The sequence below is a fragment of the Fukomys damarensis genome, unplaced genomic scaffold (genome assembly GCF_012274545.1).
Source record: "Fukomys damarensis isolate Sample0158 unplaced genomic scaffold, DMR_v1.0_HiC HiC_scaffold_15, whole genome shotgun sequence".
Taxonomy (NCBI): Eukaryota; Metazoa; Chordata; class Mammalia; order Rodentia; family Bathyergidae; genus Fukomys; species Fukomys damarensis.
The window spans coordinates 56,606,983-56,621,742 of NW_022900927.1; the positions used below are offsets into that span (position 1 = coordinate 56,606,983).

The 14,760-nt window shown below is 43.7% G+C and overlaps 1 long non-coding RNA gene and 1 pseudogene across 1 annotated transcript in view; one reads left to right on the top strand and one right to left on the bottom strand.

Moving 5' to 3' along the window:
- Window positions 1-9,007: 9,007 nt before the first annotated feature.
- On the bottom strand, window positions 9,008-9,929 carry LOC104865627 (annotated as a pseudogene).
- A 720-nt stretch (window positions 9,930-10,649) lies between these two features.
- The window catches only part of LOC104865598, a 4,946-nt gene continuing 835 nt past the window's right edge, over window positions 10,650-14,760 (top strand). The window contains exons 1-2 of the long non-coding RNA XR_781219.2: window positions 10,650-10,774; window positions 13,977-14,210. This is a non-coding gene — a long non-coding RNA (uncharacterized LOC104865598). The remainder of the gene's footprint in view (window positions 10,775-13,976; window positions 14,211-14,760) is intronic.

The window sequence follows — 14,760 nt, forward strand, 5'->3', positions numbered from 1 at the left end:
GACAGGGCCTCACTATGTAGTTGAGACTGACATGGAACTCACTATGTGAGGCATATTGGGTTAGCATGAAAAACAGCCTAAATCTGTCATCCTCTGACCAAGTCAGTATGGGACCAACTTTTCACATTTTAACACCTCCCTGAGGTTAACTGCAGTTTCTGGCCTGTGTTTTTGCTTACAATGCATCCCTTAGAGGTTTGGCGGTTCAAGAAGGATGAAATAGCTTTTCACCAGTAGTTCTCAATCTATGGGCTGAGGATTCTTGAGAAATTAGGGAACCACACAAGTTTCTCTAGTCTGCATGTATTTTCTGCAGACTCAGAAAATAACAAGTCTTACATACAGAAGTGCTCCATGAGGCCAGATGCCATACTGGTTTTATTTTGCCTTTGTATCCACTGTGTCTCTCTTGATACCTGGTATATATTCCTCATTGCAAAGGTAAAATTCCTGTCCTGGTGGTATTGTAAAAAATTATACATCTTGGGGCTGGGGATGTAGCTCAGTTGTGCCGTGCTTGCCTGGCAAATGCAAGGTTCTGAGTTCGATTCCTAGTACTGCAAATAAGAGGCCAGGGATTTAGCTCAGTGGTTCTGCTGCCTGCCTTGAAAGCGCAAGGTATGAAGTTCGATCCACAGTGCCCCCACAACAAAAAACAAACAAGCAAAGTACTATCAGCCTAGTACTGCAAATAAAATAAAATAAAACATCTTTGTGGGACATAATATGAATTTGATATATATATGTGGTGTGTAAAGATAAAATCAGGGTAACTAATTTTTCTATTTCTTTAAACATTTATTATTTCTTTGTGTGGTGAACATTTAAATTTCTCTCTTTAAAATTCTTTCTTTAAATTTCTCTCTTGGTTCCTTATAAATGTATATAATAAATTGTTGTAAATTAGTCACTCTGCTATACTATGGAACACTAGAACTTATTCCTTCTATGAATAATTTTTGATTTCCTAGTATATGCAAGTGATGTTGTAAAAATAAAATATAGATTTATTTTAAAAACATTACTGACTTCATATTTTATCATTATAGTTCATTTTTATGTGGCAAAATATACATAACATTTACCATTTAAATCATTTTAAGTGTGCAGTTCTGTGGCATTAGACATCGTGGTTTCTTTCTTTATTTCTTGTTTTTTTTGGTACCGGGGATAGAACTTGGACCCTTGCATTTGTGAGGCAGCCAGCAGAACCACTGAGCCAAATCCCTGGCCCCATTATGGTTTCTTAGTACAGTCTAAGTATAAAAATACTACCCACTTGTGGTCAGGTATGGTGGCGCATGCCTGTAATCCCAGCAGTCGGGAGGCTGAGACAGGAGGATTGCTGTGAGTTTGAGACCAGCCTGGGCTACATAGTGAGTTAGTTCTAGGTCAGTCTCAACTACACAGTGAGACCCTCTCTCAAAAAAAAAAAAACAACACATGCTACATAGTGAGTTAGTTCTAGGTCAGTCTCAACTACACAGTGAGACCCTCTCTCAAAAAAAAAAAAATACTACCTACTTATCTACAGATGCCTCAAGTTTATCCTTCTTTATGGCAGAATAGGTGGAACTTAAGACTACAATACTAAGTAAAATAAGTCAGACACATAAGCTTGACTATCTTGAGGGGGGGCAGCAAAATAGAACATAGATAAATAGGAAGTAGGGAGATGTTTTTCAAATGGAAGGAGGAACAAGAGTTGGAAAGAGAAGGAAGGGAGGAAAGGGGATGGAAAAAAAGAATCAAAGGGGAAAAATGAAAATAGAGCTTTTGCAATTGGGAAGGGAACCAAAAGTTGGAAGTAGGGAGGGAGAGGGGGGATAGGGGTTGAAAAGTAGAAAATGCTACCGTAGAGTTGCTCTCAAAATTGTTTATACTAAGGATCCTTACGCCCATAAAGGTCGGAAACCACTCACACTCAATTTCCCTGACACATGGTTATCGGACCTTGGCTGTATACTGTGTCATGCATTTTACCTCTTTGGTGAGTGGTATGATTCATGATTAGGCAGACAAAGGTGTTACAAAGTCTTCCTTACAGTGAGCTGCAACCCACCCTTCTATATTTTCCTTTTAGCCTTATTGGTTCTTGTTGGAAGGAGCAGAAACAGTACATTATTCCTTTGTCTAAAGAACACTCTTTACCAACTTCTCATTTTTTTAAAAAGCAACTTATTATAAATTAGAATCTTTAACCAATGTAACCAGAATTCCTGCTAGTAAAATGTAAAATGGAAGAATTAAAACAATTCTGCTGCCTTTTGTCAACTCTGGACTGTAAAAGAAAAGGATAGCTATTGAACAAACAAACAAAGAAGGTAAGGTAATTGAGGGCACCAAATCAAAGGTGGGGACTGTGACACAGTACAGCATCTCCAGCAAGTGGTTCATGGTCAGAGAGTTCATTACCGGAGGTAGAGAAGTCTAGGCAATGAAGAGTTTTTTGGCAAGCTACGGCCCACTCTTGGGCTCTCTCTCTGCAGATACTTCCTGCTTCTTCCTACCTAGAGGATGGCTGTAGCTCAGGTGTGCACCCTGAAGTTCATGTGTTAGGAATTTAATTCTTAATGTTACCGTGTTGAGAGGTGGGACTTGTAGGAGGTGATTCCACATGAAAACATTTATGTCCCCATGTCATTATCATTATCATGACAGTGGGTTTATTATGGGTAGGAAACTTCTTCCTATGTCATGATGCAGCAAAAAGGCCTTCCCAAGATGCAGGGCTCTTCATCATGGACTTCCTGACCTCCAGAACTATAAGAAATATATCTGTATTCCTTCTAAAATACCCTTTGGTATTCTGTATAACAGCACAAAATGCACTAAGCCAGTGAGAGTTGCATCTTCTTGACAACTTCATCCATACACTAGGCCCTTCTTTCTCTCTAGGATGCACCCCCATGGGAAAATTCAGTGGTTGAATAGGCTGGGCGAGTCCAAAGACCAGGCCCTAGGGTGATAGCCGGGGCTGTGCTCTCACAGGAGAGGCTTTCTCCAAGGCAGTGCCCATTCCTCTCTGGTTGTTCGGTAATGAGGCACATACTGGCCACTCTTCACCTCTCTGCTGTTCCCCACCATCAACCCAGTATGGAGGAAACTTGAAGTTCTTTCCCACAATCCTATATATGCGCTTTAGCAAGCTTTTTAAAAAATGTGATTTCAGAGTATTAGGTGTACACCTATGCTAGGGGAGGCTGAGGCAAGAGGATCACAAGTTCAGGTCCTGCCTGAGCAATTTAGTGAGACCCTGTCTCAAAATTAAGAATAAAAAGGGCTGGGAATGTATCTCAGTATGAAGGCCTTGAATTCAATCCCAGTACTACAAAACAAAAGCTCATACATATAACTAGAATTTCCTTCCTTTCATCAGAATTTGGAGTATTAAAAACCACCCCACCATCCCTCTACTTGCTGAGCAGAACAGGCTGGTCTTGAACTTGTGATCCTCCTGCCTCATCTTCCCAGGTGCTGAGATTATAGAGGTAAACTACCACACCCAGCTACCATTCCCTTTTCTACGATTTTCTCTTATGTCTGATACTACTGATTGTCTTCTGTGATTTGTCTTTCTGAATTATACATCTTAATTAAAGATAAATGTCAGTGAATATCAGTTTTAAATTAGACTCCTGACTTTGTTTTGATGAATAATTACTACACGCAGAACACAGTGGACTGTTGCTGGGTCACACTCTAATAAATGCCAAAGGAAGTTGACCACTGAGTGAAAGACAAAATAACAAAATAAGGTGGTTAGATCTGCCAGTCCATACTTGGCTGTCTCTTGTTTTTCCCTGACTGCCAGAAGCCAGAATTAGCTGTGAGTAGGAGACAGACCATGCTTTCTTTTTCCACCTCCCACCCCATGTTGACTCAAATGGACATTTAAAAAAAAAGATCTAGAAGTCCAAAATAATTTCAATGAATACAAATACTTCATTTCTAATTTTGGTCTTTTATTAAGGTCTACAAAGGAATTTTGTACTTGATACAGTGTATGGGAACCAATATCTAAATTTGGCTTTTTGATTTGCTGCCAGAAGTCTTTTCTTGAACAAGATATTGAGAGTTGAGTTCCTCAGATGTTATTCCCATAAGTGATCCTTTGGCAACAGCTACTCATACCATGGAATCACAAGGAGCTATTTTGGGTTGGGGACATGGCTCAGTGGTAGAGTGCTTTCCTAGCATGTGTGAGGTCCTGGGTTTGATCCCTAGCTCTTAAAAGAAAGAGCTACTTTTACCTGGTTTTCTTTTCTCTCATCTCAAAAAAATTGCTCTGCTCATTCAGAATTTATCAGTATCCTTATAATCCTTTAGGATCTTGTTTTAAGATTTATCTGAAGGGACAAAATAGAAGTGAACTAGCCCTAGCTAGGACTCCAGAGCTGAATTTAGCTAAACCAACCCAAGTGGGCTTTCATGCTAAGGGGACTATAACAAGCTTTCTACACTCAAAACTGACCTATTCCCTTTTCACTAGGGTAGGAAATACCTTTATCATTTCTAACAAACAAGGAAAAAAGTTTGATTGCTCTTTAACAGAAGTAGAAAATTCTTTTGGTCATTACCCCATGGCGATCATTTACATTCATACCTCCTGAAGGGTCCCAGAGAATTCTGGGATTAAATGCCCCAGGTCATGTGATCTGCTTCCACTATAATTCCTTGTATTTGTGTTAAAAGAGTTTAAGTCTGCTGCTGGCCATTTCCTCACCACATGGTGGCATTTTCTCTACTGGAACCTATGGTGTTAATCTCCCCTCTTAGAAGCAAAGTCATTCCTCTACTCTCTGAAAGCACTAGAAGGGCGTCTAAGGCACAGTGTGTATGTTTGAAGTCTTTGGCACACAGTGGGAACATTACTGACCCAGCACTAACAGAGTACATCTTTCCTCTGGCACGGTTTCCAAAAATCAAAGTCATGAGGGACTGGGGATGATAAGAGGAAAGGGAAATGCATAGATAAAAGGAGAGATGAAAACCAAATCCATTTTCCATCACTGTGACAAAATCTGAGATAAATATTAAGGAGGGAAGATTTATTTTGCCCCATAGTTTCAGAGATTTTAGTCCATGGTTGGTTGGTGCTGCTGACTTTTGGGTCTGTAGTGATGCCGTTCACTGTGGTGGGATCACATGGAGGAGGAAACTGCTCACCTCATGGTGGCCGGGAGCAAAGAGAATGGAAGTGACCAGGGTGCCAATGTTTCCTTCAACTTTTGTCCTACTGGGCCCAGATTGTAAAGACCCCACTACCTCTCAGTAGTGCTGCAGGCTGGTGACCGAGCTGTTAACACGTAGGCCTTTGTAGGACTTTTATCCAGATTGCAGCATCGAATAACTACACTGTATGTGTCTGGTGCAGATCTCGGTTTAAACAAGACCATTGGAAAGAGGACTTTTGAGACAACTGGAGAAGGTAACCGTTGGTTGGGCACTAGATGACATTGAAATATAATTGTTGGTCTTGTGTGATCAAAAAATTCCTTTTCTATTAGAAATATGTATTTATAGTTGAAATGATATATTTGGGATTTGCTTTAAAATATTATAAAATTAGGGCCAGGGATTTAGCTCAGTGGTTCTGCCGCCTGCCTTGCAAGCTCAAAGACCTGAGTTCAATCCCCGGTACAAAAAAAAAAAAGATAACCTAAGATTGAATAAATGCTAATTATTGAAAGTGCACTAAGCTAAGATTCATTATATTACTTAGGTGAATTCTGCACATTCTTAAAAATTCCACAGGATAGTTATTTTTTTTTTTGAGAGAGAGAGAGAAAAAGAGCCCATTTTTTTCTTGCATTATTGTTTTGTCTTGTTTTATATTCCTATAGTAATTTTTAAATTTTTCTTATACAGGTCTGGTCAGACTCCAGTCCAAAACAGAAGTAAAACTTGGATATAAACAGAATAATCTCTTTTCCTTTTTTTTTTCTTTCCCCTTTTTCCTTTTTTTTTTTTTTTTTTTTTTTTTTGGCTTTTTTTTGGTACTGGTGATTGAACTCAGGACCTTGTGCTTGCGAGGCAGCGGGTGGCACCACTGAGCTACATCCCTGGCTATATTATTTTTTAATAATGAGGAAGTAATTCAATAGTTAATTGTTGTGTTAGTTAGATACAATACCTGGTTATTTTTGTCTTTTAAGGCTAACTATTGTGTTCCAGGTGCTTTGCAGATATTTTGTTAGTAACCCTGTAGAGTGGGTTAGAATATTCTCTTTTTGAGGTAGAAGGAATTGAAGCTGAAATGACTTCCCGGAGCTGACAGAGTGAGCTGATGATAAGAGCCAAGGATTGGACACAGATCTGTGGAATTCACACACCCATACTCTTGGCAGTTGCCTCTCATTCTATTTGTATTTGGGACAGGAAGTTGCCTGGCTAAGAGCGAGTCCCTTAAAATGTGAACCAGAGTATGTCACCCTGCTGAAAGCCCCACAGACTTCCCATCTCAACGGGGTGAAACCCGAATGTTTCAGGATCTGCAGGGTCCTTCACGATCACCTCCCTCCCTGACACTCCATTTTACCTCCTCCCTTCAACTTCCATCTTCCATTCCATCTTCAGTGCTTTTCCCTACATGTAGACAGCATCCCGATGACCCCCATCCTTGAGAGTCCTTCTCATTTTCTCCCTCTTCCCCTCCTTTCCGTCCGTCCTTATCACAATATCGTCATCTTCCTCCTGCTTCTTGAGGTACTGTGGGTTGAACTCAGGGCCTTGAGCACGCCAGACAAGTACTTTACCATTGTGCTACGTCCCTGGCCCTTTCAGATTATGTTTTGAGTCAGGGTCTTGCTAGGTTGCCCAGGCTGTCCTTGAACTTGTGTCCTCCTGCCCTGGCCTCACAGGTAGCTGGGATTTCAGGCTGTGACCGCCAAGTCCAGCTCCAGTGCCTTCTTATCTGAGAGGCCTTCCTGGCTTGTCTGTGTGAAGTATCAGTAATGATAGTTTTCGCCTTTCTTTCTTACACTTTAGTTTTCTTCAGAGCAGTTATTAAGGGCTGACATGATTATGGACTTAATTGCTTATCTCCCCTCAGCAGAGTGGAGACTCAGTGAGGCAGAGGCGTTGTCTTTATTTACTGCTATACCTAGAGCACTTAGATCAGTACCTGGTGCATAGTATTTACTCAAAAATATCTGTTGTATCCCCGAATAACTCAACGCCATCAGCACAGGGGCCTGAGTCCTTGGGTTACATGGACTGGACTGGAATCTGCGATAAAAGTCAGCAGCCCCCTCTGTACCCTGTCTTATAACGTGAACATCGTGGAAGGGTTGACACTCTAGATCCCTCCTTACCCCGTGGCCCGACTCTGAGCAAGTTTCATAATCCTTTTTAGTCATAGTTTCCTCATATATAAACTGGAGATAATAACTATTAGCTCATTATATGACTAACGGAGAGTTAGGCAGAGCGCGGCACAAGCGATCCGGTTCAGAGCTCCTTTTTTTATGGTAACTCGGAAGGCCCCTCTTCCTCCAGCTCACCAGATTTGCTTTCACAATCCCAGACGTCTCGTCAGGCAGCCAAGACGCCTCTGAAAGGCCTTTGGCTGGAAAACTAAGGATTTGTTGAAGCCAGTCTCCCCCCGCCCTCGTTTGAGCGTGCAGACGACGTGGAATAACCCCTCTGATTTACTGAATTAGCTTCTCTGGTACAGGTGGGTCACTAACCGATTTGCTACAATCATTTAGAGTGGGGATTAGAGGATTCCAAAATGACAGTGGTCTCTGCTGTAACCTTCACCCCACACACCCTTTCTTTCTTTCTTTGTTTCTTTGTTTCTTTCTTTCTTTCCTTCGCTATTTGAAAATTTTAAAATTTCAAGCTTAGGATCAGTCAAAAACATCTCTGAAGGGGGAGGGAGAACAAAGAATGTAAAATTATGTTCACTAACGAAAATACAAACCATGCTGCTATTTCTTAGTACTGCGAATTAAATCAAGCATATCTAAATGAAGGTGAAATGTAATGATTACAAAAATGGAACTACAGTATTCTTTCTTGTTACAACTGAAATGTTTTTGAGATTCCAGAGAGTGCTTGCTGCTAGGCCTTCTCCAATCGGCAGGCACATAGACTATCTTAAGTGCTTGGCATGGGCCGGGGATTTAGCTCAGTGGTGTTACCGCCTGCCTTGAAAGCACAAGGACCCGAGTTCAATCCCCTGACCGCCCCCCCATAAAGAAAAAAAGAAGAAAATGAAACAAAATAGAACACAAACGCTAAATCGTAAAGGGATTTATTACAGATGCTTCAGTGCTTGGCACACGGCACACGGGCTCTGACCGTTCTGTGGAATTAGATGTTACACTCGTTTACAGTGTTTCTTTAATCGTTCGTTACACTGCTAATAACAAAGAAAGCTGGCGTCAAGAAAAGGTGAACGCAAAACAAGCCAGTAGACTAGTCCAGTGTTTAGAATTCTAACATGACCTGGAATTCATCATATTTCTCGCTCCCTGTCAGCTCTGAGAAAGCTGCCACCTGGACTGCGTGACTGTGAGTGCTGAGGAGGGGCCCTGTCCTCCAGGCCCAGCGCCGGGAAGGTCTGCAAGGAAGCCCCGCCTCCCCGCGGCCCACCCTCCCCCAGGCAGGGGACATCAGGGGACAGGAAAGCCTCGGAAAAAGGAAAGGAATGGAAAAGGGAAAGCAAGGAGGGTCTTCAATAAGTTAGTTTGTTTTTTTTTTTTTTTGGTACCGGGGATTGAACTCGGGTCCTTACGCTTGCGAGGTAGGCTGCGGAACCACTGAGCTAAATCCCCGGCCCTAAATTAGTATTTTTTAAAGAATAAGGAAATTTTGGCTGAGCCTGTTTTCTAGCAAGGTGAGTCAGTGCATGTGCAGGCTGGAATTATGGCTTAGCAAATAAATGCACTCCGCTGTGGTTTCTGCAGTGGTGTGAGATTTCGGCTCCTAGTTTTCACCTCGAAGTGAGTGGAGTGGAAGAGAAGACCCAGGAGGGGGCAAGCTGAAGCTCTGAGTCCTTTCAAAAGCACAGGCGTCCACGTGAGGGCTCAGCAGAGCCTCCGGACTGAGCCTGGGGGGAGACGGCTATCAAGCCATGGGTGTGGCTGCGCAAGATCCACCATGGAATCAGGGCCAGGGTCACTGGGAACGGTCCTCCGTGGGAATTTGGTGTTGTCGAGTCATCACATGAAAGACCACCTGCCCACAGTCCTCCCGATGGAAAGAACCCCTTAAGGGCAGTTTGCTGGTGTGAAGATTGGCCTGGATAACTACAGGACACGCAGAGCTGTGTTTTTACACTGGCTGAAGACATCGTGGGTAGCTTGTGTTGACTGAAGACAGCAAACTTCCTCTTCAAAGTAGAGAGGAGTGTGGTACTCACCTGGGAGGGCCTGAATGCGGGCAACCAGAAAGAGTCAGGCTTGCTCATCCCCCAGCAGATGGAGGGCCAGAGTGGTATTTCCCATGACTTGAAGAACTCGGTCTCAAGAACGTAAGGGCCCCCATACTGAATTTTTAGCAGATCCAACAGTCGTTAGTAATTTTCGAGGAAGCCATAAAAACAATTCTTTTGCTTTGATGCCTCTTGTTGCACTCAAACCAAAGCCCTCTTTCTTCAAAGTTAACCATTTCAGAATAGAGGCCCCATTTTCAGAGGCCCGTTTCATTAGATCAGGAAAGTAATCATCTCTTTTTTCATCAAAAGTAACAGACAGACCTTTTTGCTTTTTCCATATTTTCTCAACCAGAGATGGGAGCTGCACAAACTCTTCCAGTTCTTTTCCTGGGCTGGGTGCTGGACTGCTGCATTTCTGCAACAGTTCACAGGTCAGGTTCAAGATTTCCTTCAGAGACACACTGGCTGTGGCCCCGGGGCCTGATTTCCGAGTTTTTAACTCAACTCTTCTTACCCATTTTCTGACTGCCTGCTTCCTTGTCATGCAGTAGCAGTGCCACACTCTGGCCCGGATCCCGCTGTCCACCTCAACCAACTGCCACCCTCCTCTTATTTAACCAAAAATCTCCAGTATGCCAAAAGTTTGCACAAAGACTTATTGTTGTTATCATTTTCTAGGACTTAACAAATTAGCTATTGTTATGCAATAAGCCTCGAAACATTAAGAGACCTTTGCTAAGAGAAATTTTTTTTTAAGCCTGTGGACCCATTGGTAAAAAAAGTTGGTAATCTCATATAATATTTTTTTTTTCAGGTTAAGTGGAAAGTAGTGTAACCACAGGAATGTACATTAACAAAAGTAATAAGCTAATTAAAGAACACAAATGTTTTATTGTCTGGGTATTATGGCTTGAAGGTCATGTCTTAGTTTACAATGGCAAAGGGAATATATTAAGGGAGGATTACTTGACAGGAATGTTTTTATGCCACAAATTATGTGCAGGCTGGGATAATCAACAAGACATTCCCTTCCCCGGGGTGGGTAGAAGTATAAGGAAGAAACATGCTGCGGTATTCTTTTGGATCATTATATAATGCTATTTTGACTGCAGGATCTTGGGAAGAGAAAAGAAGGAAAAAGAGGGGAGGGGAGGCACACGGGCACCAGTCGAGAGGCTGAAGGTCAGTGTTCTAGTCAGTTGGCAGGGAGACGGAAGGGCTCTGGATTCTGGGATTTAATATCTAACAGAGCAGGAATCACAGGAGCACTGAGCCATACGGGACCTTTTCCTGCCATCTTTAAACAAACAGCGATGTTGGGTTTCCTGGTAGTTTTATTCTCTATCTTGGCAGTTGGTCGGTGTTTACAGTCAACGCAGCAGACATGAGGTAAGAGCCAAGAAGGGAGAGTACACAATAGTGACCATTCCCTAAGGGCAGTGTTTACTCTGCAGCTTTTGGAAGATAGAGAGGGGCGGGAAGAGTCAGCTGTACCTCATCTACCTGGGTTCTTCTGTGGCCTGGGCCTGCTCCGCTGGCCGGCGCAGTTACCCAGTGTGGAGCCATAGCTACTGGAGGGCCAGGGGGCTGGGAAAGCCAGTGTTTCAGTCAGCCTCTTGCTGATACCAGTCAGGACTAGGGAGAATAGTTGAGTCCCAGGAACTGCTGTACTGGGCATGAGCAGCTGCTCAATAAACACTCCAGATGATGCTTCCTGCATAGGCTATAGTTGTGGGCACCATTCCTTGATCAGTGAGGGTCTGCACCAGGAACTGAGAAGGACTGGGCTAGTTTTGCTCATGTGTCCCTATTTTTTCTGGAGGCCACAGTCAGGATATGAGCCATGGAGAAAAGGCCAAGAACACATTCAAGGACTTGGGACTGAAAACTTGTCAACGGGCCCATGTCTTGCTTCAGAGACCCAAAGGGCAGAGTCTAAGTAGCATCTTTATTTTTTGGTACTGGGGATTGAACTCAGGACCTTACGCTTTGTGAGGCAGGTGGTGGAACCACTGAGCTAAATCCCCGGCCCTAAGTAGCATCTTTGAGTGTGACTATATACACTCCTTTGCCTAGTTTTTAATGCAAATTTAATTAAAATTTGTTTTTGGAAAGAGCTTTGAGGTATGACCTATGTCAGCAGGTAGAGACACTCCTGTGAATGCTCTTGGACAAAGGCTAAGAAGTAACTCTAGGAATCTAAGGACTAACGCTGAAGGCAAAGGGGCCAGCTGAGCGCAGAAACTCGGCCACTAGGGGGAGCCATGGCGGAAGGGAGCAGCGTGGTGCCTCAGACTCCAGAGCCTCTAGTTCCGGTGGGCAGCAGTTATCAGGTCTGGATATCACACTATGAGATTAATGTGATGATGAAATGGCCCGACAGCAGAGGCCAGGGTTAAGGATTTGTCTGGTGTGATGTGAGAAAAGGGTACTGTCATCTGGTGGGTAGCACAGCTTTCCTTAGAGGCAAGATTACAAAGCACTCTGTGTTGAGGGACCTGATTGGGCTCCAGGCGCGGTGGAATCCGAGACAGTGCGCGTGTCCTTTTATGGGGGAAAAGCCTTCCCGCGAACAGCCTTGGCAGAAGAGATCCTGTTGAGTTTAGGGAAGCACATTTTTGCTAGATGGCAGTTACCCAGAAGAGTTGCCAGTTTCCCATTTTGCCGAATCCAATTCTTTGTTAGCAGTAAAACCAGAGTTAAGGCCAAATTATTTGATTTTACACTGGTGTGTGTGTGTGTGTGTGTGTCTGATTTGAATGTCAATGTCATTACTTTCTAATTTGTAGTTTTATGATTTTCTAGTCACCACTAGGACCAATCAGCTAAGGAATATTTGGAGGGCAGACAATAGGAAAATACCATGCACAGCAACCGAGGATGTATGTGCTTTTCAGAATCATCATGGTTCTATAAAATCAACAAGAAAATCCTAGCAGAGATCCAATAATGACTTTGCATTTGTAACTATAGCTCGCTTCAAGAAATTGGGTGTTCTTGAAATGCCACCTGTTCATCTTTCTGTAGCTCTGTTGAAGCTCAGGCATGAGAATGGAGAAAAAGTTCCCAAGCCAAATTACTATGTAATAGTATGGATCGTATTTCATCATGAGAGACATCTGATGGTGTATTTTCCATTAGGCCTTTTGGGAAATGGTGGAGATTAAGCCGCAGAGTGGACGTAGCAATGGCTTTTCAGGATCGCTGCTTTGTTCAACACTTCTTCCCCTTAGCCTGCTGCTAAGAGTCACACAGGGGCCAGGTGAGACATTAGATAGGACCAGCTTTTGCACAAGGTGGAGAACCCCTCCGGTGCCATGCCAGAGGTGAGGCCGCCTAGGGGAGAAGGAATCGGGCCTGTGCCAGCACGTCAGGGCCGTTCCCCTCTTCCGAGCTCTGTGAACATTGAGGGAGCTGGGAGTTTTCTGGACAGTAGGGTGTCTCTACTGTCTGGGAGAATGGATGGGGACAGGGCTGGGGGAGGAGAGCCGCAGGGATGTGGAGGACATGTCTCAAAGGCAGCCTGGCCTAAGAAGCCAGGCTGTGGTTCCCAGATGACTTCCTGGGTCTTCTTAGTAGAGTCATTTTCCTAGGTGGTAATGGGAAAAGATGACACTTCTCTTAAATGAGTAAATGCCAAGGTGGAAGATGAGACCCAAAGTAAAGACCGGATGCCGATTGGATAGTTATCAGAAAGCAGCGAAGACCAGCCGGACCAGGAGGAAGCAGGCAGGAGAGGTGTCAGCCACACAAACATCTGGAAGTTAGTGTAAGAGAATGGGGGGCTCTCGTGAGAGGTTCAGACCCAGGCAAGAAGTCTGACCAACAGAACCAGGACCTCTGGCCTCTTTGCCACCAAATACATCTATACTGCAGGTCTGTTTTTCTTCCTAAAAACAATCTTGATATAGATCCCTTCCTGCCCAGATAGATGTGGATGACTCTTTTAAAGGACCAAATTCCAACTTCTTAACCAGGTATCCAAGAGTCTCAACAGTCTGGCCTTATGCAACCTTTCCAGACTTAGAATTGCCTTATTCCTTCTTAATCCTACTATTTTACTATTCTTTTCCTGCTGCTGTTGTTTTTGGCAGTGGTGGCTACTGTGGTGGTGCTGAGGCTGAAACCCAGGGCCTGGGGCATGATAGGCAAATGCTCTACTGCTGAGCTATAATGGTAGTTTTCAGTGTCCCCACAAAATCTGCCCTCCTGCTGTGTGAGAACCGAGCATGAGAGGCTGTGGCTGTAACCTCTCCCCTCTCGCATCCTCCTGTCGTAGAAACCTTGGCTTGGTAGACCTGGTTTCTCAGCATGACAGCCATTTTTCCATTTACCTCTTACTTAACTTCGCAGGGACATTTGTCAGTCTCCTCAGTATGTTCCTCTCTCTTATTTCTTTCAGGTCCCCTTAATTATTTTCCAACTGCACTTGCTGCTCTTTCTGAAGCCTTGCTGTTTTCTGTTTATAGCTAGCTAGCAAATGCTAAAGTGCCTGAGGGATGTGTTGAGGCCCGGACTTTTTTCTGCCCTCGCTCCAGGGGTTACATGGCTGACACTCATTTCAGTCCCACCCCTGCTTCCTGTGTCCAAGGTGTCATCAGGGCAGAGTACACTTCTGCCCTTGACTTGGGACTTGGGCATGGAACTTGCTTTGGGGAACGACATACTACAGAGGCAGAGGTTATCACGGGCCTCCCAAGCTTCCTCTCCGCTTACCACAGCCAACGCCTGGCTGGCCTTCGGGTCCCAAGAGACGTGAGAGATAAGAGCAGACAACGCAGATGGAAACAACGATGCCCAGTTTGGACTCCAGCCAATGTCACATGTGAGCAAAAATAAATTGTTGCTTTATACCACTGGCTGTTGGGAATGGTTATATGGTCATAGCAAACTAACATATCATCTGTTTACTTAGGACTCCTAAATTAGATGCTGAGCCTTTGACCTTGCTTCTTTATGCTCTGGACTTGTGTATCCAGCTGAATACTTGGCGTGTCCACTCAGTGTCTAACACAAATTTGAAAAAAAATCCAAGATGAGATGGAATGCTTTATTTTCATTCCTAAAGTCTGATCCCCCCCGCAAGTAATTTATACCATTATCCTTCCAGTTGTTAAAGCCAAAGAATTAGGAGTCATTCTTTTTTCTTCTTACAATATTTATTTACTTATCTTTGCGGTACTTGGGCTTAAACCCAGGGCCTTGCACATATTAGGCAAGTACTCTACCATGAGCTACAGCAACTATCTTTTTACTTTTTATTTTGAGAGTAGGTCTCACTAAATGGCCCAGCTGGGCCTCAGGGTTTTGATCCTCCTGCCTCATCTTCCCAAGCAGCTGGTTTTATAGGCATGCGCGGCCATGTCCAAGTAGGG